Source organism: Orcinus orca, unplaced genomic scaffold (genome assembly GCF_937001465.1).
Source record: "Orcinus orca unplaced genomic scaffold, mOrcOrc1.1 scaffold_89, whole genome shotgun sequence".
NCBI classification, from domain to species: domain Eukaryota; kingdom Metazoa; phylum Chordata; class Mammalia; order Artiodactyla; family Delphinidae; genus Orcinus; species Orcinus orca.
Genome location: NW_026044130.1, coordinates 163,776 through 187,218, shown reverse-complemented (window position 1 = coordinate 187,218; position 23,443 = coordinate 163,776). Strand labels below are relative to the sequence as shown.

General features: G+C 45.1%; 1 long non-coding RNA gene across 3 annotated transcripts in view; it reads right to left on the bottom strand.

Moving 5' to 3' along the window:
* LOC125963372 (uncharacterized) overlaps positions 1–23,443 on the bottom strand; it is a 135,346-nt gene that overhangs the window by 38,610 nt on the left and 73,293 nt on the right. For all 3 annotated transcript variants that reach the window (XR_007475247.1, XR_007475249.1, XR_007475248.1), the window contains exon 2: positions 17,120–17,230. This is a non-coding gene — a long non-coding RNA (uncharacterized LOC125963372). The remainder of the gene's footprint in view (positions 1–17,119; positions 17,231–23,443) is intronic.

Genomic DNA, 23,443 nt, shown 5'->3' with positions numbered 1-23,443 from the left:
AATGAAATTGGGTCTTTTGTAGAGACGTCGATGGATCTAGAGACTGTCATACAGAGTGAAGTAAGTCAGAAAGAGAAAAACAAATCTTGTATATTCATGCATATATGTGGAACCTAGAAAAACTGTACAGATTAACCATTATGCAAGGCACAAATAGAGCAACAGATGTAGACAACAAACGTATGGACAGCAAGGGGGGAAAGCTGTTGGGGGGGTGGTGGTGGGAGGAGTTGAGAGACTGGGATTGGCATGTATACATTTATATGTATAAAATAGATAACCAATAAGAACCTGCTGTATAAAAATATAAAATAAAATTCAAAATTAAAAAGAAATAAAATTTAAAAAATAAAACAGAAAAAACAATTATTCCCTTCACATACATGTATTTATATGAATAAATTATTTCCATGCTTATATCTGTAAATACAAAAAAGAGGAAAAATATCTACCTTGAATCAAAAACGAAAAACAGAAAAAAAACACAGAACCCACCAGTTCCACAGAGGAAAACCGTATCAGGGCACTTGCTCCAGTTGTAAACAATTCTGAAGTTGGTCAGTGGTGGGGAATCATCTCCCATTCAGCCAGCAGCCCCCACGCAACAAGCGTCCTCATTGCAAAGCTGGGGCACCGTGCCGAGGCATCTGTGAGTAAACGTGAGCTGAGCCCCAGGCCAGTTGCTGCTGAACTATTCCCACCCGTCCCAGGTAAAACACCTGAATATATACAAGGACTTGAAAGCCTAGAGGAAGGGCCATAGAGCCACACGAGTGACAGCATGCCGGCCGACTTGGTGCCTGCAGGCCAGCCAGGATGGTCCTGGCCCTGGGTGCTCTTCTGGAAGATTTCCATTTCCCTGCCTGAGATACCCGTCCTGTCCCTGCCCCCACTGCTTTTTTCCTTCCCCACCTCTGCCCAGGGAGAAATTCCAGCAGCAGGTATGGGTGACACATCCTCTTCTTTAGCAGGTGGCAGCCTGGCAACTGCTGCAGAAAGTCCAGCAGAGCCCCACTCACACTGGGCCACCCACAAAGCCGTGGCCTCTCACTCCCTCCCACCAGCCCAGCCCCGAGACTGCTGACAGGGCAGAGAAAATGGCGTCAGGCACAGCTGCAGGGGCTCTTGCTGCCTGGAGTGGTATTTATATTGATCTCAACCCAGGCACACCTGGGGAGGGCTGGCCGGCACGGTAAGGCTGCCCAGGTCAGCCAATCATCACCCCTCAGGGGCTCACAGTTGCAGAAAATGGAACTTGGTGAACCGGCCAGGTCCAAGGAACAGGTGTGGGCTACTGAGAGTCAGGATAGACAAGGGGCTGCAGCTTTGGCTTGTTTTCTAATCATTTTCTCTGGCCCATGAGTGGGAGACAACTTCAAGAAAACCCTCTCCTAATGAGAGGAACCCAGGAGTCAGGGAGAGGAGGGGTGGGTGGTGGTTGGAGACAGAGGCCTGGTGCCCCGGGTGCAGTGGAAGTCTCTGGAAGACCAGGTGGAGGGAGGCCGCACAGAGTGATGCCCAGGGTCACAGACCTGTCGCAGCTGCTGTTTGTTAGTTCAAGTCCTGCTCTGAGGTGCTCTGTGTCAGCTCTGAGCGACAGGTGAGCTGGGGGTGCTCTGCAATGAGGGCTATGTGCACGGTTCCTGTGTGCCCAGCCCTGCCACGGTACCTGCAAGGGTAGCTCTGTATCCTGGGAGGGGCCTGACCATGAGAGCCCCGTGGGCTGGGGTGGGGGTGGGGTACCTGCCCAGGTGAGCTCCATATTCTGGGATTGGTCTGACCACGAGAGCCCCATGGGCTGCTGGGGACCTGGTAAAGGATGTCAGGACAGTCAGTGAAGCCACCGAGGATATACCTCCAGCTGCTCCTAATTCCTACACCCTGCTGGTCATTCTACCAACCACCAGGACATGGTATTCCGTATTAGTCTTCAATGATGCCTTCTTTTGTATTCCATTAGTCCCAGAGTCACAAGAAATTTTGGCTTGTGAGTGGCAGGACTCAACATACAACTAAAACAATACTTCCGGGCCGTCTTGCCCCAAGGGTGCAAAAATTCCCACACCATCTTTGGGGAAAGCTTAGCTAAAGACCTAAAAGTTCTACCTCTGGAAAAGGAAATCCTCCTTCAGTACGCAGACGACATTCTGATCGCCAGCCCTACTAAGGAGGCCTCTGAACTACCAAGCCAATAAAGGATAGAAGTTGTCCAAGAAAAAGCTCAAATATCACAGACTGCGGTGACCTGCCTGGGCTTCATTCTCACAGAAGGTCGGAGAAGCCCATCCCAGGAAAGGGAAGAAACCATTTTCAGCCTTACCCCTTTCTAAAACTAGAAGACAGCTTAGGGGTTCCTGGGGAGGCCAGGGTTTGCTGCTTCTGGATCCCTAACTACAGTCTACTAGCTGGGCCTCTATATGAAACACTGAAAGGAAAAGATGATGATCCTTTTGAATAGAATCCAGAAGTGGCCTTTCAAGAATGGAAAGAGCAGTCAATTCAGACCCTTGCCCTGGAACTCCCTAATTTAGCTAAACCCTTTGACCTTTACATTCCCGGTGAAAGGTGAATCGCCACTGGAGAATTAGTGCAAAAACTGGGACCACTTGAAATGGAACAATGCAAGAATGCCATCCAGGTAGGATAAACTACGGTCACCAAGGGGCTTGGCCCACTGCCACATCTGGCCAAGATACTGGCGGTATCTAAAAACCTGGAAATCAGCAGCCCAAAAGGCCACCTCCCTCCTAAGGGAAAAGGACCCCACGTGGTGATCCTAACCACCAACCATGCCCTGAAGTTGCAGGGTTTGCTCCGTGGGCACACCAACCTCGAGTGAGGAGGCCCTCCAACTCCAACATCCAGAGAGATAACCTGGGGCAACAGGGCACCATGACGACTTGTGTGAACATCACTTGACCTGGAGTTTCTCTCATAAAACAACAAGAGTGTGTCCCAAAAGAGTAGACTACTGCTTGCAGGACTTACTGCACCCAGAGGGGAGGTAATAATCTTGGCGGGGGAACCATATATCACACTGTCACCATAGAAAAGCCTACAGACACCGTGATGAAGGTGGCCAATAAGACCGGCTGGACTCCTGTTTACTTCAAAAGGCTGTTGACTCAGTGGCCATCATGGTCCTTGATCACCACTGACCCTGGACTGTCTGGGAGTTGAGCGGGCAGGGCTCTGACACCTGGTGCTGTTTGTACGTTAATTCAGGGGCCTAATTGAAGAAAGCGCAGACTACTGGTCAGAGCATCTAGGCTGGCAGAAACGGTCAGCCTAAGGTGGCCGAACAAATGTGGGGCGGGGTGAAACCGGCCCCCACAGCGTCTCTGCACATCTCTTTCCTGGACCCTTAAAGGTCATTAGAATCTATAACACTTCCAATGCTGGTGCTCAGGTGGACGAGCAGGGAGGCAGGGGGCCTGGGGACAATCAACGTCACCTGGAGGCTGCTGGGGAGAAGCTCTGACCCTCGCCCCCGGGTATGAGAGCTCCCAACTCAGCACTCAGCAGTTACAGAAGAAGGGTCTGCACCCTCAGCACTCCAAAAATGAGGAACGGGACAAAAGGCAGAGGAGGGGTTTGTCCCCAGCAAAGCCCATTAAAAATCCCTGGGAGATAAAAATAGAATCTGGGCAATAAAGTCAAGTCTAACCTTTTTTATCCTTTGTGCTTTGTCTAATTTCATGTGCTCCTAGGGTCCCGCATGCAGAGGTTCCACACCCGGCACTTCAGACCAGATTTCCTAGTGCAGAATGGCTGGGTCGACACCTCAGCTCCTGGGGCCCAGTGCAGACTCCGCGATATAGAGCCTGAGCTGCAGCCAACCCGGCCCTCGAGAGCTCCGCCCCCTCCCTCCCACTGACTCTGACAGGATCTCTACACAGCAGCCCAGCCCACAGCCCATGGGGTAGTGCATGCTCTCACCTCTCCATTCTCTGATCAAAATATAAAGTTTCCTTTGCTTGGGAACCAAACTCAGTCTCAATCTGTTGGCCCCAATGACACTGGGCAGGGGGACACTTGTTGGGGTCCACTCTGGAGGATCAGTAACAGAAATTGAGACTATTGTAACCTCAATGAACAGATGTGTGAGCCAAACTGTAGTTAACATAGAACAGTGTATAAGGCTCGGGTAAAATAAGATGTTTCTAACACTTCCATTTGATATTTCCATCACTTTATTATAAGCAAGTTCAGTGAAAAGGTTTGTCTTATTCGTCAGGTCAATATTAGAGAAACGAAGTGATTTCTTTCCAAGGATGTACATCTAATAATCTTGGTTAAAGCTTCAATCTTGTTTTAAATGCTTTTCCATTGAAAATGATACCTCTCTTTCAGCTCCCCCATTTCTGAGAAGTATAAAATCTTATAATTTATTATTACCAAAGGGGAAAGGTGGGAGGAGGGATAAATTAACAGTTTGGGATTAACACATACACACTGCTATGTATAAAATAGATCATCAACAAGGAACTACTGTATAGCACAGGGAACTACACTCAACATTTTGCAATAACCTATAAGGGGAAATAATCTGGAAAAGAATAGATATTTTTATTGACATCATCTATCAATGACAGTTAAAGTGTAACCTAAGGGAAGCTGGTGGTGAGTGCTTCTGACCCTGAAGACTTCAATCATCTAAAGTTTGGACTCTGCCTACTTCCCAAGGCCCTTAATGAACATATGTGTAGCCGTAGCTTAAAAAATTCCCCAGTTTGGGTTTCGGGGAGACACTGATTTTGAAAAAGCCCTGGTGTTCTCCTTACATAATGGGACTCTTCCTACTGCTAAAACATGTCTGTCACACCCAGAGGATGGTATACCGTCTGATCGGGAAGAGTTTGGAAAAGGCATCTCATCTCCTCATCTCCTGGTGCTCGGGTTCACCCCTCCAGCGTCTTTACTAACAGTCTCCCCACTTGGAGATGTCAGCACTGTCAACATCCTGTTGCGTACAGTTTGGAATTTGTCCAGAGGATGAAGCGGAAGGATGAGGAACAATGAGAGACAAGTCCTAGGTGTTCAGACAGGCACATGTCACTCTAATTTCCAATCAGGAAGACGAACTGACCAAAGGCTAGGGTTGCCCATGGAAACAGTATAGGGCTTGAGGAAATCCCGCTGCTTTGTGGCCAGTTCCCATAAACACAAGCTGAACAATGGAACTCAGGGGCAGTAAAATTCACGAAACTGCAGAGTTGAAAATATCCATCACTGAAAAATGTCTTGAGGAAAGTCAGAGAAAAGGACTTGTAAGCAAGGGAGAATGGCAGGAAAGGGATTTGAGGAGGTAGAAAGGACTCACCATTAAGCACAAGAAAAGGAGCTGAACATTGCCAACATTGCAGTTGGCCAAAAAGGGTGTATGCGTTTTTTTCTGTATATAGTCAAGAAAAGGGCATACACTTTTTTAGCCAACCAAACAGGTGGGCACTGGAAGTCAATACTACAAAAGATATCACTTCGCATCAGTCAGAAGAGCCATCCTCATAAAGCGTAAATAACAGAAATGCAGGACAGGGCAAGGAGAAGAGGGAGCCCTGTGAGACTTATAGTGGAAATGTATATTGCCAACGGCCATTCTGGAGAAGTGTATTGTGTTTACTAAAGCATCTAAAAAATGAGCTACAGAGCATAGGGCACTTGCACTCATGGGCGTATATCTTGGGAAAAACAAAAATCGAGAGGACACAGGCACCCCAATGTTTACCCCCTCTCTGTTTAAAAGATCCTCGACTAGGATATAACTTAAATGTCTCTGGAGGGAAAAAATGGATAGAGATGTGGTACTTAGATAGAGTGGAATATTATTCATCCTGGAAATCAATGAAATATGGCCAGTTGTAACAACTCCGGAGGAGTTACGTATGATCATTCTAAGTGACATAATTCAAAAAGAAAAAGACACATATCATAAGCTATCACTTAAAGGTGGAATCCAAAATGGCTACACATGAAATAAATTACAAAACAAAAACATAGTCAAATATGTAGAAAACACGCATAAGGCTGCTAAACGGGAAAGGTGGGGAGGGGTGAGGCATCATCCAGGAGGTTGAAATTAGCAAAGATACCATTCCAAATACCAAACTGATAATCAACAAGGCCTACACGGTAGCTAAAAGAACTGCACTCAGCACACTCAAGTCACCGGAAAAGAATATATACGACTGGTAAGAATCTGAAAAAGAATTTACTGATGTCTCTCTGTACGTGAATCAAGTGGATGTACAGCAGCAAGAAACAGAGCTTTGAAAATCAGCTGTAACCAATATAGTAATAAATTGAAAAAAATAAATGACAGAGAGACAGAGAAAACCTCTTACAACTTTTCCTCAGGGACGGTGATGCAACATGGATTGAACACATCTAGACCCACAGCAGGATGAGACATAAGGCTGGAAACTGTTTGCACTAAGAGAAATGTGAGGTTGGGTGAGGAAATGCACACCCTTGAAAGTAATACTACCTGGTACCCATTCAATGGGTCCCAAATCTGCAGGTTCAAGGGATCTTCCTACAGCTAAAACATGCATGGAAAACCCAGAGGACTGTACACCATGTGATCGGGAGATGTGTCTAAAATGCAGCTCATTTATCCTCTCCTGGTGCTCCTGTTCACCATTCCAGCCACGTTACTTAGAATCTCCCCACTTGGAGAATCAGCACATTTCAACTTCTGTTTCACACATTTTGCAAATTGTGAGGAGGATGAACGGGAAGAGGGGGAACCAATGAGAGAATAGTTGTAGGGGTTTGGACGGGCACATATCACTCTAATTTCCCATTAAGAATAAGAATTGAAAAAAGGCTCAGCCCGCCTCGCCGGAGCCAAAATAGGGCCTGAAGCAATCCTGCGGGTTTGAGGCCAGCTCACAAAAGAACAACTTAAAAAATGGAGCTCAGGGTCACTGCAATTCACAAACCTGCAGAGCTATAAATGAAAACTAACGTCCAAAAATATGTTGAGGTAAGGCAAAGAAGAGGATCTGAATGCAAGACAGAATTGCAAGAAACAGATTTCAAGAGATAGATTGGACTCGTCTTTAAAGCACATGAAAAGCGGCAGAATTTCGACAATGATGCAGTTGGCCCAAAAGGGCGTATGCGTTTTTTCCTGATTATATCCAGGAAAAAACGCATACGCACTTTATGGGCAATGAAGCAAGTAAGCAATGCAAATGTGCACAACAAAGAAGTCTCATTTCCCACCGGTCAAAAGGGCCATCCTAAAAAATTGTAAAAACCAGAAATGCAGGACAGGCCATGGAGAACAGGGAGCCTTTATACGCTGATGGGCAGTGTGTGAACTGCCGAGAGCCACTCTGGAGAAGTGTATGGTGGTTCCTAAATCATCTAAAAAACAGAGCTACAGAGAATAGGATACTTCCAATCATGGGAGTATATCTAGGGAAGTCTAAAAATCAACAAGACACAAGCACACCACAGTTTAGGGCTACTCTGTTTACAAGAACCTCAACTTCAGTACACCTTAAATATCCCAGGAAAGAGAACAATGGATAAAGAAGATGTGGTACTTATGTACAATGGAATATCTCTTCACCATGAAATCAATGTAATAAGGTTAGTAGAAGGATAAAGAGTGGATTTAGGTCCGATAATACTACTTGAAATAAGTCAAACAGAAAAAGAAACATATCATAAGATATCACTTATAGAGGGAGGGTAAATATGGCTGCACAAGAAGTGAATTACAGAACAGAACAGTGTCTCACATTTAGAAAACACACTTATGTCAGCTTAAGGGGAAAGGAGAGGTGGGGTGATGCATAAAACCAGAGTTTGAAATTAGCACAGATACTGTTCAATAAACCAAATAGATATTAGACAAGATCTACACCTTGCTCAATGAACTGGCCTCAACACACCCTATACACTGCAGAGAAATATATCTGAGTAATAAGAATCTTAAAACCCATGTATTGATATATCTCCATAAGGGAATCAAGTGTGTGCAGAGCGGCACAAACACAGCAGTGAAAATGAGCTAAACCCCATTATAGAAATAAATTTTAAAAACAAAATGCAGAAACAATGAAAGAGAGAAAAATTCTTACAAAATTTGCTCAGGGGCTGTGATGCAACCTGGATTGAACACATATAAACCCACAGCTGGATAAGACATAAGGCTGGACACTTGGGGCTGAGAGGATTGGTGAGCTTTGGTGAGCAACTGCCAAAAGTTTAATGCAATACTTCATGCTACTCATTCCAAGGGTCCCAACACCCCAGGTTGAAGGGAATCTTCCTGCAGCTAAACCATGCTTGGGAAACCCAGTGACTGGTATACCATATGATCCGGAAAGGTTTCTAAAACACACCTCATTTTTCCACTCCTGGGGCTCCGGATCGACATTCCAGCCACTTTACTAACAATATCCCCACATGGAGAGTCAATGCCTTTAAGTTCTGGTATCGCACAGTCTGCAGTTTGTGCGGAGGATGAATGGGAATAGGGGGAACCAGTGAGAAACTAGCTGTAGCGGTTTCAATGGGCACATGTCACTCTAATTTGACATCAGTAAGAAGGATAAAGCAAAGGCACAGCAAGGTGCCCCAGAAGAAGAATAGGGCCTGAAGGAATCCTGTGGTTATGAGGCAAGATCACAAAAATAAGAGCTGAAAAATGGAGCTAAGGGCCACTGCAATTCAAAAACCTGCAGAGTTATAAAGGCCAACTATTTTCAAAAAATATATTGAGGTAAGGCTATGAAGAGGCATTGAGAGCAAGGCAGAATTGCAGGAAACCGATTTCAGGAGGTAGACTGGAATTGCATTTAAAGCATAGGAAAAGAGGCAGAACGTCCACAATGATGCACTTGGCCAAAAAGGGCGTATGCGTTTTTTCCTGAATATATTCAGGAAAAAACGCATACGCCCTTTTTGGCCAACCAAGCAAGCTTGCAAAGGAAATCTGCACTACAATGAAGTCTCACTTCCTCCCGGTCAAAAGGGCCATTTAAAAAAAGTGTAAAATCCAGAGGCAGGACAGGCCATGGAGAATTGGGAGCCTTGTTATGCTGATGGGCGGGATGTAAATTGCCAAGAGCCACTCGGGAGAAGTGTATGGTGTTTCCTGAAACATCTAAAAAACAAAGCAACAGAGCCTAGGGCACTTCCACTTATGGTCCTATAGCTTAGGGAAATTAAAATCAAAAAGACACAGCCACCCCAAACTTTGGGATGGCTCTGTTTACAAGAACCTCATTTATGGTACAAGTTCAATATCGCAGAAAGTGAAAAATGGATAAAGAAGTTGTGGTACTTACGTACAATGCAATATCACTCAGCAATGAAATCTATGTCATCAGGCCCGTAGCAGCATAATGAGCGGATTCAGGTATGATGATTCTAACTGAAATAAGTCACACGGGAAAAGAAACATCATAAGATATCACTAATACACTGAATGTAAACTTGGCTACACAAGAACTGGATTACAAAACAGAACAGGGTCTCAAATGTAGAAAACCAACTTATGCTTGCTTAAGGGGAAAGGTGAGTTGGGGTGCTGCATAAAAGCAGAGATTGAAATTAGCACAGATAAAGTTCCTTAAGCCAAATACGGAATAGACAAGAGCTACTCCTTGCTCAACGAAATGGACTCAACAACCCATATTAAACGCCTAAGAATGTACCTGACTAGTAAGTATCTTAAAACCTATAGATTGGTATGTCTCTGAAAGAGAATCAAGCGTGTGTACCAGGGCATAAAAGCAGCAGTGATAGGATTGGAGAGGTTCGGTGAGCAAATGAAGACCCTTTGAAGTCATATTGCATGGTACCCATTCCACGGGTCTCAACTCTCCAGGATTAAGGGATTCTTCCTTCAGCTAAAACATACATGTGGAACCCAGAGTATGATCAACCGTGTGATCGGGAGACGTGTTCAAATACGTCTCAGTTTTCATCCCCTGCTACTCGGGTGCAATATTTCAGACGCATTACTAACACTCTACCGACTTGGAGAGTCAGTGCCTTTAACCTCCTGTTTGGCCCAGTTTGCAATTTCTGCGGAAGATGAACAGGAATAGGGAGAACCAATGAGAGACTAGCTGGAGGTGTCTGGACGGGCAAATTTAACTCTCATTTCCCACCAGGAAGAGGAACTAACCAAAGGCTCAGCATGCCATGCCGGAACCAGATTAGGGCCTGAAGCAATCCTGCGGTGTTGCGGCCAGCTGACAAGAAAGCGAGTTGAAGAAAGGGGCTCAGGGGCACTGTAATTCACAAACCTGCAGAGTTATAAATGACAGCTATCGTCCAAAAATATACTGAAGTAAGGCTGCCAAGAGGACTTGAAAGCGGGGCAGAATTGCAGGAAACTGATTTCAGGAGGTAGACTGGAATTGCATTTAAAGCATAGGAAAAGAGGCAGAACGTCGACAATGATGCACTTGGCCAAAAAGGGCGTATGCGATTTTCCTGAATATATTCAGGAAAAAACGCATACGCCCTTTTTGGCCAACCAAGCAAGCTTGCAAAGGAAATCTGCACTACAATGAAGTCTCACTTCCCCCTGGTCAAAAGGGCCATCTGAAAAAAGTGTAAAATCCAGAAAGGCAGGACAGGCCATGGAGAACAGGGAGCCTTGTTATGCTGATGGACAGGATGTAAATTGCCAACAGCCACAGGGGAGAAGTGTATGGTGTTTCCTGAAACATCTAAAAAACAAAGCAACAGAGCCTAGGGCACTTCCACTTATGGTCCTATAGCTTAGGGAAATTAAAGTCAAAAAGACACAGCCACCCCAAAGTTTGGGACGGCTCTGTTTACAAGAAACTCGTTTACGGGACTAGTTCAATATCGCAGAAAGTGAAAAATGGATAAAGAAGTTGTGGTACTTACGTACAATGCAATATCACTCAGCAATGAAATCTATGTCATCAGACCCGTAGCAGCATAATGAGTGGATTCAGGTATGATGATTCTAACTGAAATAAGTCACACAGAAAAAGAAACATCATAAGATATCACTAATACACGGAATGTAAACTTGGCTACACAGGAACTGGATTACAAAACAGAAGAGGTTCTCAAATTTAGAAAACCAACATGCTTGCTTAAGGGGAAAGGTGAGTTGGGGTGCTGCATAAAACCAGAGATTGAAATGAGCACAGATAAAGTTCCTTAAGCCAAATATGGAATAGACAAGAGCTACTGCTTGCTCAACGAAATGGACTCAACACCACATATTAAACGCCTAAGAATGTACCTGATTAGGAAGTATCTTAAAACCTATGGATTGCTATGTCTCTGAAAGAGAATCAAGCGTGTGTACAGGGGCATAAACGCAGCAGTGATAGGATTGGAGAGGTTCGGTGAGCAAATGAAGACCCTTTGAAGTCATATTGCATGGTACCCATTCCACGGGTCTCAACTCTCCAGGTTTAAGGGATTCTTCCTTCAGCTAAAACATGCATGTGGAACCCAGAGTATGATCAACCGTGTGATCGGGAGACGTGTTCAAATATGTCTCAGTTTTCGTCCCCTGGTACTCAGGTGCAACATTCCATATGCTTTACTAACACTCTCCTGACTTGGAGAGTCAGTGCCTTTAACCTCCTGTTTGGCCCAGTTTGCAATTTCTGTGGAAGATGAACAGGAATAGGGAGAACCAATGAGAGACTAGCTGGAGGTGTCTGGACGGGCAAATTTAACTCTCATTTCCCACCAGGAAGAGGAATTAACCAAAGGCTCAGCGTGCCGTGCCGGAACCAGATTAGGGCCTGAAGCAATCCTGCGGTGTTGCGGCCAGCTCACAAGAAAGCGAGTTGAAGAAAGGAGCTCAGGGGCACTGTAATTCACAAACCTGCAGAGTTATAAATGACAGCTATCGTCCAAAAATATACTGAAGTAAGGCTGCCAAGAGGACTTGAAAGCGGGGCAGAATTGCAGGAAACCGATTTCAGGAGGTAGACTGGAATTGCATTGAAAGCATAGGAAAAGAGGCAGAACGTCCACAATGATGCACTTGGCCAAAAAGGGCGTATGCGTTTTTTCCTGAATATATTCAGGAAAAAACGCATACGCCCCTTTTGGCCAACCAAGCAAGCTTGCAAAGGAAATCTGCACTACAATGAAGTCTCACTTCCCCCCGGTCAAAAGGGCCATCTGAAAAAAGTGTAAAATCCAGAAAGGCAGGACAGGCCATGTAGAACTGGGAGCCTTGTTATGCTGATGGGCGGGATGTAAATTGCCAACAGCCACTCGGGAGAAGTGTATTGTGTTTCCTGAAACATCTAAAAAACAAAGCAACAGAGCCTAGGGCACTTCCACTTATGGTCCTATAGCTTAGGGAAATTAAAATCAAAAAGACACAGCTACCCCAAAATTTGGGACGGCTCTGTTTACAGGAACCTCTTCTGTAGCACAAGTTAAATATGCCAGAGAGCAAATAATGGATAAAGAAGTTGCGGTACTTACGTACAACAGAATACCTCTCAGCAATGAAAACTATGTCACCAGGCCCGTACCAGCATAATGAGTGGATTGAGGCACGGTGATTCTAAGTGAAAAAAGTCACACAGAAAAAGAAACATCTTAAGGTATCACTAATACATGGAATGTGAACTTGGCTACACATGAACTGAATTACAAAACAGAACAGGGTCTCACGTTTAGAAAACCAACTTATGCTTGCTTAAGGGGGAAGGTGAGTTGGGGTGCTTCATAAAACCAGAGTTTGAAATTAGCACAGATAGCGTTCCATAAGCTAAATATGTAATAGACAAGACCTACCCCTTGCTCAAGGAAATGGACTCAACAATGAGGTATCACCTCACACCTGGTAGAATGGGCATCATCAGAAAATCTACAAACAAAAAATGCTAGAAAGTGTGTGGAGAAAAGGTACCGTCTTCCACTATTGTTGGGAGTATAAATTGATACAGTCACTATGGAGAACAATATGGAGTTTCTTAAGAAACTAACAGTAGAATTACCATAGGATACAGCAATCCCAGTACTGGACATATACCCAGACAAAACCATAAATCAAAAAGAGACATTCACCGCAATGTTCATTGCCTCACTCTTTACAATATCGAGGTAATGGAAGCAACCTAAATGCCCACAGACAGACGAATGCATAAAGCTGTGGTACATATATAAAATGGAATATTACTAAGCCATGAAAAGGAATGAAATTGGGTCTTTTGTAGAGACGTCGATGGATCTAGAGACTGTCATACAGAGTGAAGTAAGTCAGAATGAGAAAAACAAATCTTGTATATTCATGCATATATGTGGAACCTAGAAAAACTGTACAGATTAACCATTATGCAAGGCACAAATAGAGCAACAGATGTAGACAACAAACGTATGGACAACAAGGGGGGAAAGCTGTTGGGGGGGTGGTGGTGGGAGGAGTTGAGAGACTGGGATTGGCATGTATACATTTATATGTATAAAATAGATAACCAATAAGAACCTGCTGTATAAAAATATAAAATAAAATTCAAAATTAAAAAGAAATAAAATTTAAAAAATAAAACAGAAAAAACAATTATTCCCTTCACATACATGTATTTATATGAATAAATTATTTCCATGCTTATATCTGTAAATACAAAAAAGAGGAAAAATATCTACCTTGAACCAAAAACGAAAAACAGAAAAAAAACACAGAACCCACCAGTTCCACAGAGGAAAACCGTATCAGGGCACTTGCTCCAGTTGTAAACAATTCTGAAGTTGGTCAGTTGTGGGGAATCGTCTCCCATTCAGCCAGCAGCCCCCACGCAACAAGCGTCCTCATTGCAAAGCTGGGGCACCGTGCCGAGGCATCTGTGAGTAAACGTGAGCTGAGCCCCAGGCCAGTTGCTGCTGAACTATTCCCACCCGTCCCAGGTAAAACACCTGAATATATACAAGGACTTGAAAGCCTAGAGGAAGGGCCATAGAGCCACACGAGTGACAGCATGCCGGCCGACTTGGTGCCTGCAGGCCAGCCAGGATGGTCCTGGCCCTGGGTGCTCTTCTGGAAGATTTCCATTTCCCTGCCTGAGATACCCGTCCTGTCCCTGCCCCCACTGCTTTTTTCCTTCCCCACCTCTGCCCAGGGAGAAATTCCAGCAGCAGGTATGGGTGACACATCCTCTTCTTTAGCAGGTGGCAGCCTGGCAACTGCTGCAGAAAGTCCAGCAGAGCCCCACTCACACTGGGCCACCCACAAAGCCGTGGCCTCTCACTCCCTCCCACCAGCCCAGCCCCGAGACTGCTGACAGGGCAGAGAAAATGGCGTCAGGCACGGCTGCAGGGGCTCTTGCTGCCTGGAGTGGTATTTATATTGATCTCAACCCAGGCACACCTGGGGAGGGCTGGCCGGCACGGTAAGGCTGCCCAGGTCAGCCAATCATCACCCCTCAGGGGCTCACAGTTGCAGAAAATGGAACTTGCTGAACCGGCCAGGTCCAAGGAAGAGGTGTGGGCTCCTGAGAGTCAGGATAGACAAGGGGCTGCAGCTTTGGCTTGTTTTCTAATCATTTTCTCTGGCCCATGAGTGGGAGACAACTTCAAGAAAACCCTCTCCTAATGAGAGGAACCCAGGAGTCAGGGAGAGGAGGGGTGGATGGTGGTTGGAGACAGAGGCCTGGTGCCCCGGGTGCAGTGGAAGTCTCTGGAAGACCAGGTGGAGGGAGGCCGCACAGAGTGATGCCCAGGGTCACAGACCTGTCGCAGCTGCTGTTTGTTAGTTCAAGTCCTGCTCTGAGGTGCTCTGTGTCAGCTCTGAGCGACAGGTGAGCTGGGGGTGCTCTGCAATGAGGGCTATGTGCACGGTTCCTGTGTGCCCAGCCCTGCCACGGTACCTGCAAGGGTAGCTCTGTATCCTGGGAGGGGCCTGACCATGAGAGCCCCGTGGGCTGGGGTGGGGGTGGGGTACCTGCCCAGGTGAGCTCCATATTCTGGGATTGGTCTGACCACGAGAGCCCCATGGGCTGCTGGGGACCTGGTAAAAGATGTCAGGACAGTCAGTGAAGCCACCGAGGATATACCTCCAGCTGCTCCTAATTCCTACACCCTGCTGGTCATTCTACCAACCACCAGGACATGGTATTCCGTATTAGTCTTCAATGATGCCTTCTTTTGTATTCCATTAGTCCCAGAGTCACAAGAAATTTTGGCTTGTGAGTGGCAGGACTCAACATACAACTAAAACAATACTTCCGGGCCGTCTTGCCCCAAGGGTGCAAAAATTCCCACACCATCTTTGGGGAAACCTTAGCTAAAGACCTAAAAGTTCTACCTCTGGAAAAGGAAATCCTCCTTCAGTACGCAGACGACATTCTGATCACCAGCCCTACTAAGGAGGCCTCTGAACTACCAAGCCAATAAAGGATAGAAGTTGTCCAAGAAAAAGCTCAAATATCACAGACTGCGGTGACCTGCCTGGGCTTCATTCTCACAGAAGGTCGGAGAAGCCCATCCCAGGAAAGGGAAGAAACCATTTGCAGCCTTACCCCTTTCTAAAACTAGAAGACAGCTTAGGGGTTCCTGGGGAGGCCAGGGTTTGCTGCTTCTGGATCCCTAACTACAGTCTACTAGCTGGGCCTCTATATGAAACACTGAAAGGAAAAGATGATGATCCTTTTGAATAGAATCCAGAAGTGGCCTTTCAAGAATGGAAAGAGCAGTCAATTCAGACCCTTGCCCTGGAACTCCCTAATTTAGCTAAACCCTTTGACCTTTACATTCCCGGTGAAAGGTGAATCGCCACTGGAGAATTAGTGCAAAAACTGGGACCACTTGAAATGGAACAATGCAAGAATGCCATCCAGGTAGGATAAACTACGGTCACCAAGGGGCTTGGCCCACTGCCACATCTGGCCAAGATACTGGCGGTATCTAAAAACCTGGAAATCAGCAGCCCAAAAGGCCACCTCCCTCCTAAGGGAAAAGGACCCCACGTGGTGATCCTAACCACCAACCATGCCCTGAAGTTGCAGGGTTCGCTCCGTGGGCACACCAACCTCGAGTGAGGAGGCCCTCCAACTCCAACATCCAGAGAGATAACCTGGGGCAACAGGGCACCATGACGACTCGTGTGAACATCACTTGACCTGGAGTTTCTCTCATAAAACAACAAGAGTGTGTCCCAAAAGAGTAGACTACTGCTTGCAGGACTTACTGCACCCAGAGGGGAGGTAATAATCTTGGCGGGGGAACCATATATCACACTGTCACCATAGAAAAGCCTACAGACACCGTGATGATGGTGGCCAATAAGACCGGCTGGACTCCTGTTTACTTCAAAAGGCTGTTGACTCAGTGGCCATCATGGTCCTTGATCACCACTGACCCTGGACTGTCTGGGAGTTGAGCGGGCATGGCTCTGACACCTGGTGCTGTTTGTACGTTAATTCAGGGGCCTAATTGAAGAAAGCGCAGACTACTGGTCAGAGCATCTAGGCTGGCAGAAAAGGTCAGCCTAAGGTGGCCGAACAAATGTGGGGCGGGGTGAAACCGGCCCCCACAGCGTCTCTGCACATCTCTTTCCTGGACCCTTAAAGGTCATTAGAATCTATAACACTTCCAATGCTGGTGCTCAGGTGGACGAGCAGGGAGGCAGGGGGCCTGGGGACAATCAACGTCACCTGGAGGCTGCTGGGGAGAAGCTCTGACCCTCGCCCCCGGGTATGAGAGCTCCCAACTCAGCACTCAGCAGTTACAGAAGAAGGGTCTGCACCCTCAGCACTCCAAAAATGAGGAACGGGACAAAAGGCAGAGGAGGGGTTTGTCCCCAGCAAAGCCCATTAAAAATCCCTGGGAGATAAAAATAGAATCTGGGCAATAAAGTCAAGTCTAACCTTTTTTATCCTTTGTGCTTTGTCTAATTTCATGTGCTCCTAGGGTCCCGCATGCAGAGGTTCCACACCCGGCACTTCAGACCAGATTTCCTAGTGCAGAATGGCTGGGTCGACACCTCAGCTCCTGGGGCCCAGTGCAGACTCCGCGATATAGAGCCTGAGCTGCAGCCAACCCGGCCCTCGAGAGCTCCGCCCCCTCCCTCCCACTGACTCTGACAGGATCTCTACACAGCAGCCCAGCCCACAGCCCACGGGGTAGTGCATGCTCTCACCTCTCCATTCTCTGATCAAAATATAAAGTTTCCTTTGCTTGTGAACCAAACTCAGTCTCGATCTGTTGGCCCCAATGACACTGGGCAGGGGGACACTTGTTGGGGTCCACTCTGGAGGATCAGTAACAGAAATTGAGACTATTGTAACCTCAATGAACAGATGTGTGAGCCAAACTGTAGTTAACATAGAACAGTGTATAAGGCTCGGGTAAAATAAGATGTTTCTAACACTTCCATTTGATATTTCCATCACTTTATTATAAGCAAGTTCAGTGAAAAGGTTTGTCTTATTTGTCAGGTCAATATTAGAGAAACGAAGTGATTTCTTTCCAAGGATGTACATCTAATAATCTTGGTTAAAGCTTCAATCTTGTTTTAAATGCTTTTCCATTGAAAATGATACCTCTCTTTCAGCTCCCCCATTTCTGAGAAGTATAAAATCTTATAATTTATTATTACCAAAGGGGAAAGGTGGGAGGAGGGATAAATTAACAGTTTGGGATTAACACATACACACTGCTATGTATAAAATAGATCATCAACAAGGAACTACTGTATAGCACAGGGAACTACACTCAACATTTTGCAATAACCTATAAGGGGAAATAATCTGGAAAAGAATAGATATTTTTATTGACATCATCTATCAATGACAGTTAAAGTGTAACCTAAGGGAAGCTGGTGGTGAGTGCTTCTGACCCTGAAGACTTCAATCATCTAAAGTTTGGACTCTGCCTACTTCCCAAGGCCCTTAATGAACATATGTGTAGCCGTAGCTTAAAAAATTCCCCAGTTTGGGTTTCGGGGAGACACTGATTTTGAAAAAGCCCTGGTGTTCTCCTTACATAATGGGACTCTTCCTACTGCTAAAACATGTCTGTCACACCCAGAGGATGGTATACCGTCTGATCGGGAAGAGTTTGGAAAAGGCATCTCATCTCCTCATCTCCTGGTGCTCGGGTTCACCCCTCCAGCGTCTTTACTAACAGTCTCCCCACTTGGAGATGTCAGCACTGTCAACATCCTGTTGCGTACAGTTTGGAATTTGTCCAGAGGATGAAGCGGAAGGATGAGGAACAATGAGAGACAAGTCCTAGGTGTTCAGACAGGCACATGTCACTCTAATTTCCAATCAGGAAGACGAACTGACCAAAGGCTAGGGTTGCCCATGGAAACAGTATAGGGCTTGAGGAAATCCCGCTGCTTTGTGGCCAGTTCCCATAAACACAAGCTGAACAATGGAACTCAGGGGCAGTAAAATTCACGAAACTGCAGAGTTGAAAATATCCATCACTGAAAAATGTCTTGAGGAAAGTCAGAGAAAAGGACTTGTAAGCAAGGGAGAATGGCAGGAAAGGGATTTGAGGAGGTAGAAAGGACTCACCATTAAGCACAAGAAAAGGAGCTGAACATTGCCAACATTGCAGTTGGCCAAAAAGGGTGTATGCGTTTTTTTCTGTATATAGTCAAGAAAAGGGCATACACTTTTTTAGCCAACCAAACAGGTGGGCACTGGAAGTCAATACTACAAAAGATATCACTTCGCATCAGTCAGAAGAGCCATCCTCATAAAGCGTAAATAACAGAAATGCAGGACAGGGCAAGGAGAAGAGGGAGCCCTGTGAGACTTATAGTGGAAATGTATATTGCCAACGGCCATTCTGGAGAAGTGTATTGTGTTTACTAAAGCATCTAAAAAATGAGCTACAGAGCATAGGGCACTTGCACTCATGGGCGTATATCTTGGGAAAAACAAAAATCGAGAGGACACAGGCACCCCAATGTTTACCCCCTCTCTGTTTAAAAGATCCTCGACTAGGATATAACTTAAATGTCTCTGGAGGGAAAAAATGGATAGAGATGTGGTACTTAGGTAGAGTGGAATATTATTCAGCCTGGAAATCAATGAAATATGGCCAGTTGTAACAACTCCGGAGGAGTTACGTATGATCTTTCTAAGTGACATAATTCAAAAAGAAAAAGACACATATCATAAGCTATCACTTAAAGGTGGAATCCAAAATGGCTACACATGAAATAAATTACAAAACAAAAACATAGTCAAATATGTAGAAAACACGCATAAGGCTGCTAAACGGGAAAGGTGGGGAGGGGTGAGGCATCATCCAGGAGGTTGAAATTAGCAAAGATACCATTCCAAATACCAAACTGATAATCAACAAGGCCTACACGGTAGCTAAAAGAACTGCACTCAGCACACTCAAGTCACCGGAAAAGAATATATACGACTGGTAAGAATCTGAAAAAGAATTTACTGATGTCTCTCTGTACGTGAATCAAGTGGATGTACAGCAGCAAGAAACAGAGCTTTGAAAATCAGCTGTAACCAATATAGTAATAAATTGAAAAAAATAAATGACAGAGAGACAGAGAAAACCTCTTACAACTTTTCCTCAGGGACGGTGATGCAACATGGATTGAACACATCTAGACCCACAGCAGGATGAGACATAAGGCTGGAAACTGTTTGCACTAAGAGAAATGTGAGGTTGGGTGAGGAAATGCACACCCTTTAAAGTAATACTACCTGGTACCCATTCAATGGGTCCCAAATCTGCAGGTTAAAGGGATCTTCCTACAGCTAAAACATGCATGGAAAACCCAGAGGACTGTACACCATGTGATCGGGAGATGTGTCTAAAATGCAGCTCATTTATCCTCTCCTGGTGCTCCTGTTCACCATTCCAGCCACGTTACTTAGAATCTCCTCACTTGGAGAATCAGCACATTTCAACTTCTGTTTCACACATTTTGCAAATTGTGAGGAGGATGAACGGGAAGAGGGGGAACCAATGAGAGAATAGTTGTAGGGGTTTGGACGGGCACATATCACTCTAATTTCCCATTAAGAATAAGAATTGAAAAAAGGCTCAGCCCGCCTCGCCGGAGCCAAAATAGGGCCTGAAGCAATCCTGCAGGTTTGAGGCCAGCTCACAAAAGAGCAACTTAAAAAATGGAGCTCAGGGTCACTGCAATTCACAAACCTGTAGAGTTATAAATGAAAACTAACGTCCAAAAATATGTTGAGGTAAGGCAAAGAAGAGGATCTGAATGCAAGACAGAATTGCAAGAAACAGATTTCAAGAGATAGATTGGACTCATCTTTAAAGCACATGAAAAGCGGCAGAATTTCGACAATGATGCAGTTGGCCCAAAAGGGCGTATGCGTTTTTTCCTGATTATATCCAGGAAAAAACGCATACGCACTTTATGGGCAATGAAGCAAGCAAGCAATGCAAATGTGCACAACAAAGAAGTCTCATTTCCCACTGGTCAAAAGGGCCATCCTAAAAAATTGTAAAAACCAGAAATGCAGGACAGGCCATGGAGAACAGGGAGCCTTTATACGCTGATGGGCAGTGTGTGAACTGCCGAGAGCCACTCTGGAGAAGTGTATGGTGGTTCCTAAATCATCTAAAAAACAGAGCTACAGAGAATAGGATACTTCCAATCATGGGAGTATATCTAGGGAAGTCTAAAAATCAACAAGACACAAGCACACCACAGTTTAGGGCTACTCTGTTTACAAGAACCTCAACTTCAGTACACCTTAAATATCCCAGGAAAGAGAACAATGGATAAAGAAGATGTGGTACTTATGTACAATGGAATATCTCTTCACCATGAAATCAATGTAATAAGGTTAGTAGAAGGATAAAGAGTGGATTTAGGTCCAATAATACTACTTGAAATAAGTCAAACAGAAAAAGAAACATATCATATGATATCACTTATAGAGGGAGGGTAAATATGGCTGCACAAGAAATGAATTACAGAACAGAACAGTGTCTCACATTTAGAAAACACACTTATGTCAGCTTAAGGGGAAAGGAGAGGTGGGGTGATGCATAAAACCAGAGTTTGAAATTAGCACAGATACTGTTCAATAAACCAAATAGATATTAGACAAGATCTACACCTTGCTCAATGAACTGGCCTCAACACACCCTATACACCGCAGAGAAATATATCTGAGTAATAAGAATCTTAAAACCCATGTATTGATATATCTCCATAAGGGAATCAAGTGTGTGCAGAGCGGCACAAACACAGCAGTGAAAATGAGCTAAACCCCATTATAGAAATAAATTTTAAAAACAAAACGCAGAAACAATGAAAGAGAGAAAAATTCTTACAAAATTTGCTCAGGGGCTGTGATGCAACCTGGATTGAACACATATAAACCCACAGCTGGATAAGACATAAAGCTGGACACTTGGGGCTGAGAGGATTGGTGAGCTTTGGTGAGCAACTGCCAAAAGTTTAATGCAATACTTCATGCTACTCATTCCAAGGGTCCCAACACCCCAGGTTGAAGGGAATCTTCCTGCAGCTAAACCATGCTTGGGAAACCCAGTGACTGGTATACCATATGATCCGGAAAGGTTTCTAAAACACACCTCATTTTTCCACTCCTGGGGCTCCGGATCGACATTCCAGCCACTTTACTAACAATATCCCCACATGGAGAGTCAATGCCTTTAAGTTCTGGTATCGCACAGTCTGCAGTTAGTGCGGAGGATGAATGGGAATAGGGGGAACCAGTGAGAAACTAGCTGTAGCGGTTTCAATGGGCACATGTCACTCTAATTTGACATCAGTAAGAAGAATAAACCAAAGGCACAGCAAGGTGCCCCAGAAGAAGAATAGGGCCTGAAGGAATCCTGTGGTTATGAGGCAAGATCACAAAAATAAGAGCTGAAAAATGGAGCTAAGGGCCACTGCAATTCAAAAACCTGCAGAGTTATAAAGGCCAACTATTTTCAAAAAATATATTGAGGTAAGGCTATGAAGAGGCATTGAGAGCAAGGCAGAATTGCAGGAAACCGATTTCAGGAGGTAGACTGGAATTGCATTTAAAGCATAGGAAAAGAGGCAGAACGTCGACAATGATGCACTTGGCCAAAAAGGGCGTATGCGTTTTTTCCTGAATATATTCAGGAAAAAACTCATACGCACTTTTTGGCCAACCAAGCAAGCTTGCAAAGGAAATCTGCACTACAATGAAGTCTCACTTCCCCCCGGTCAAAAGGGCCATCTGAAAAAAGTGTAAAATCCAGAAAGGCAGGACAGGCCATGGAGAACAGGGAGCCTTGTTATGCTGATGGGCGGGATGTAAATTGCCAACAGCCACTCGGGAGAAGTGTATGGTGTTTCCTGAAACATCTAAAAAACAAAGCAACAGAGCCTAGGGCACTTCCACTTATGGTCCTATAGCTTAGGGAAATTAAAATCAAAAAGACACAGCCACCCCAAAGTTTGGGACGGCTCTGTTTACAAGAACCTCGTTTACGGTACAAGTTCAATATCGCAGAAAGTGAAAAATGGACAGAGAAGTTGTGGTACTTACGTACAATGCAATATCACTCAGCAATGAAATCTATGTCATCAGGCCCGTAGCAGCATAATGAGTGGATTCAGGTATGATGATTCTAACTGAAATAAGTCACACAGAAAAAGAAACATCATAAGATATCACTAATACACGGAATGTAAACTTGGCTACACAGGAACTGGATTGCAAAACAGAAGAGGTTCTCAAATTTAGAAAACCAACATGCTTGCTTAAGGGGAAAGGTGAGTTGGGGTGCTGCATAAAACCAGAGATTGAAATGAGCACAGATAAAGTTCCTTAAGCCAAATATGGAATAGACAAGAGCTACTCCTTGCTCAACGAAATGGACTCAACACCACATATTAAACGCCTAAGAATGTACCTGACTAGTAAGTATCTTAAAACCTATGGATTGCTATGTCTCCGAAAGAGAATCAAGCGTGTGTACAGGGGCATAAACGCAGCAGTGATAGGATTGGAGAGGTTCGGTGAGCAAATGAAGACCCTTTGAAGTCATATTGCATGGTACCCATTCCACGGGTCTCAACTCTCCAGGTTTAAGGGATTCTTCCTTCAGCTAAAACATGCATGTGGAACCCAGAGTATGATCAACCGTGTGATCGGGAGACGTGTTCAAATATGTCTCAGTTTTCGTCCCCTGGTACTCAGGTGCAACATTCCAGATGCTTTACTAACACTCTCCTGACTTGGAGAGTCAGTGCCTTTTACCTCCTGTTTGGCCCAGTTTGCAATTTCTGCGGAAGATGAACAGGAATAGGGAGAACCAATGAGAGACTAGCTGGAGGTGTCTGGACGGGCAAATTTAACTCTCATTTCCCACCAGGAAGAGGAATTAAACAAAGGCTCAGCGTGCCGTGCCGGAACCAGATTAGGGCCTGAAGCAATCCTGCGGTGTTGCGGCCAGCTCACAAGAAAGCGAGTTGAACAAAGGAGCTCAGGGGCACTGT